Below are 4657 nucleotides of genomic sequence, written 5' to 3'. Positions count from 1 at the left end.
CCGTGTCCCAAAGTCGTGTTCCATACACTACCGAGACACATGGTCGTGTCTCTCACTGTGTGGAATATACCTAGGCTATTTTCCAAGCTTTGGTCAACCTTGATCTCTTACACACTTATACAAAATCAAAAGCATATAACATGGTATTCATTTAATGATTAAACATCCTCAATTAAACCAAAAACATAGCATTTGTATGTCATCATACATGTGTCTCTCATACTCATTTTACCTTGTTTATTATAGTACCACTTATACATTTATACCAAGATTATCATCTTACCAAATATCTTCACTTAATCATCAAGCATTCATATTTAAAGCTAGATCATATCTTTATAAAATACCACGATTCAGATCATAAAATAACATGTTTTCCTGAAACATTTCAATTCAATTCCATACCCAACAAGCATTACATTGAGACTAGTCATATATATATATATACATGTCATGATACATAACATTCTCTTTTTGTTTTCTTATAAACACATATCATTTATTTCATTATATCAATATTTCATATACCATAGTTTCCATGTATTCCACATATATTTATTTTCCTCCTCCTCCTCTCCATTCCACATCCTTAATGTATATAGCATTCTTGTAAGTACGATTTCACAATTTACTAATAAATGTTCACATCAAACTGTCTACACGAGTCATAGTCACTTAATTATTTATAATTCGAGCTAAAGAGCTCCAAATTAAGATCCGTAAATTTCCCCTGAAACTACACTCACATATATTTCCACCATAAAATTTTCATAATTTTTGGTTAAGCCAATTAGTACAGTTTATTCATTAAAATTTCCCCTATTTCACTTTCCGACAGCTTCGACCTCTCTTCACTAAAAATAATTATCGCACAAGATGAACTCGGATAATGTTCTTATTGATTTATCTTGAAAATAGACTCATTATGGATTTTAAAATATAATTTTGAGACTCTAATTATTTTTATCCAAATTTTTGTGATTTTCCAAAATCGAATAGGGATCACGTAATCATTCGAATCAGTCTCACAAAAACATAAATATCTCAAAATATAGAACTCCTTTGCTTTCTATATTTCTTTTATATGAAAATAGAATCATTAAGCTTTAATTTTATATCTCATTCAGTCTCTGATTCAATTTATACTATTTTTGGTGATTTTTCAAAATCACGTCACTGCTACTGTCCAAAACAGTTTTATTGCTAATTCACTCTTTCACACTTTCTTTGTATTAACCTCATTTTAACATACATATCACAAATCATTTTCACCATATTTCATACATCACAAGTATAGGCCCATGATCACAAGGTCACCATAAAATCATCCTCATGTATAACTTACTTGTTTATAACCTTACGACATCCTGGTCACTTAATGAACACATCATTCACATAACCAAGTTCCTGCACTTATTCATCACAAAACTCACAAAGCAATACATAGAGAGTCTCCCGTTGAACACTTCAGATCAATCCTCGATACTTGGTGGTTTCAGCACATAGCTCCACCCATCATATAGTTTGGCTCTCTTGTACACATGGTGAACACTTAATACCACCCATGTGACCTAGCCAGTTTATCTCGTAGCTCTCTTGTCTACATGGTGTCCTTCACTTGGAACCACGCATGCGACGTAGCTACATATATCCTGTAGCTCTATTGTCTACATGGTGTACACATAGTATCACCCATGCGACCTAGCTACATCATAATGTCTTGTAGCTCTCTTGTACACATGATGTGCACTCAGCACTATACATGTGACCTAGCTACATACCATCTGTATCATCCAATCTTTCCAAGGTTCAACCGGATTTCTCTCTTTTCCAACAATTTCACCAATCAAGTAATTATCCACAAACATATTTCCAATATTTTTATAAAATATCATAATACAAGTAATAGTGATGTATTACTTACATATAAACTTACCTTGATATTAAAAAGACCATTTTACCAACTTTCCCAATTTTCGATTTTTCTTTCATTCTAGGTTCAAATCTCATTTTCCGGGATCTAAAACATCATATTTTACTTATTTAATTAATGTACTATTCAAAACAGTCCTTAACTCAAACTTTGGAAAAATTACAATTTTGCCCTAAACTTTTGCATATTTACACTTTTGCCCCTAGGTCGGAATTAAACTTCATCCCTTATTCTTATGTTTTATGACATGATGATCACTTTTCCTTCTATGGAAACATCAAATTCTCACTCTAACATATACTTATGACTATTAGGTATTTTTACCAATTAAGCCCTTTTGCTCGCTTTTCACTTAAAACCGAGTAGCACAAGTTGTCTAACATAATTTAAAACCTCATATTGTATCATAAAACACCAGAATACACAAATTTTACCTATGGGTATTTTTCCAAATATGAACCCTAGGTTGAATTATTGCTAGCATAAGTTAAATCAAGTTACTGGACTCCAAAACGTAAAGAACTTGAAAACGGGTTAGAACGGACTTACAATTGAGCTTGGGAAGCTTGAAAACCCTAGCCATGGAGTCTCCCTTGGTATACACGTCCATGGTGAAGAAGATGAGCAAAATTGGCTTTTAATTTTGTATTTTAATTCATTTTACCCTAAATGACCAAAATACCCTTACTACCAAACTTTCCAAAATTCCATCCATGTCCAATTTTGTCCATAACTTAGAAATTGGTCAAATTGCTATTTAATACCTCCTAATTAATATTTCAAATCAATTTCATACTAGAAACTTCTAGAATGCAAGTTTTGCAACTTATTCAATTTAGTCTCTAACTTCGAATTAAGCACTTTATGCATAGAATTTCTTCACGAAATTTTCACACAATCATGCAATCATATCATAGACCTCAAAATAATTATAAAATAATTATTTATATCTCAGATTTTATGGTCCCGAAACCTCTGTTCCAACTAAGCCCAATTTTGGGCTATTACACGTGTGGTTGCCTGTGTCCAAAAACTCAAGCATTCTATTTATGACATCAGCATGCATTTAGGGGTACACGGCCAAGATACATGCCCGTGTGCTAGGCCGTGCTCGTCACACTGTTGAGACACATGGCTATGTCACTACCCGTGTGTTTACTATCATGCATTCTGACTTAAATCTTTTAGGTGCAGAGGACACACGACCATATCACACGCCCATGGGGCGATCCGTGTGTCACACATGGCCTAGACACACGTTTGTGTGTCTACCCGTGTGGACCTTGTTGGGCTATTTTCCAAGCCTTAGGTCACCCTCTAATAACCATATCCACTTATAGTTTTCAAAAACACTTAACATGGTCTAATTATACCATGTAAACCTCATCTTATCCATTTTCATACATGCTAGGTTATCCCCTTTTTATTAAGGATTTCTATAACTTGTAACTTAATTAAGCTTGACTCGTTATATTAACTTATTGCCAAATTGTGGCCTAACCACCCCATGTGATTTGGTCATATTATATATGACTAATTGTAACACACCATATTTAATCATCACAAGAACATTGGAACATAACATACACAATTTGGTAGGTTATAACCTACACCAAAATGAGCCAATTTCCCCTAGCCATATACAAGTGAATATGTATACTTTTATAAGCCTTTATATTGGCTAATCAAATGACACATATAACAAAATAACAAAAGCCCTATACATGCCATTGAACAAAATAAGAGTATCTATATACCAAAGCTAGACAAGATGATAGTGTGTTGATTCTCCAATCGTCTCCCAATCTTCGCGAGTCCACGAGCTCTGTAAGACAGGGAAAAGAGAGGGATAAGCATATACATGCTTAGTAAGCCCGAATAACTGAAAAGTAAACTTACCAATTAATTAGCATACATCCATATTAGGCAATGAAACCAACAAGCATGAATTAGTTTTCCCTATCACATGCACTCAATTAACAAGTTGTCTCATAACAATACACTATGTAAATTTGTCTAAGATGAGCTCATCATCCAATATTTTCATTTTTATATCTCATGTTAATCCCGTTGAGTTTCTTAGAAATCTCGATGGATTTTTCATTTGCCGTCAAGTCATAAGAGCGATCATCTCAAGTACGCACTCCAGCGAACCTCACATCTTACGGCGGGATTACCAGTCCAGGCTAAATCCCCCGTAATATCAACTCATAGGATAATGCCGAGATTACCAGTCCAGGCTAAATCCCTTATAGCGAAAAACACCTTTAACGAGCTCGGATCTAAATTGCCAGTCCAGGCTAAATTTAGACCCTAATCGGATTACCCGTCCGGGCTAAATCCACAATGCACACATATTTTTCGGGAGGCTCGATCACTCAAGGAACACCCGTCCGAGCTAGATCCTCTCTATATTTGAGATCAACGGATTACTCGTCTGGGCTAAATCTTTTTCTGCAATACATACAGAATCTCAAGTCATGTAAGCCATGGTTTATCCATCGAATTTCTTTTTCTTTTTACTTCAATCGGGACATTTATTATCATATCATTATTATTAGCATATTTCATGGATTTTCATGCCACCATTATAACCAAATATCATGCATTCATAACACATGTAATTAGGATTAATAGTTTACTTAAAGTTATTCGAACTTACCTGGTATTCATTTTGGTTTCGTGTTTCGGTTATTCCGAAACCTTTTGTTTTCCTCGATTGAC

Source organism: Gossypium arboreum, chromosome 6 (genome assembly GCF_025698485.1).
Source record: "Gossypium arboreum isolate Shixiya-1 chromosome 6, ASM2569848v2, whole genome shotgun sequence".
Taxonomy (NCBI): domain Eukaryota; kingdom Viridiplantae; phylum Streptophyta; class Magnoliopsida; order Malvales; family Malvaceae; genus Gossypium; species Gossypium arboreum.
The sequence above is the reverse complement of the archived record's forward strand: the minus strand, read 5'-3'. Positions refer to the sequence as shown.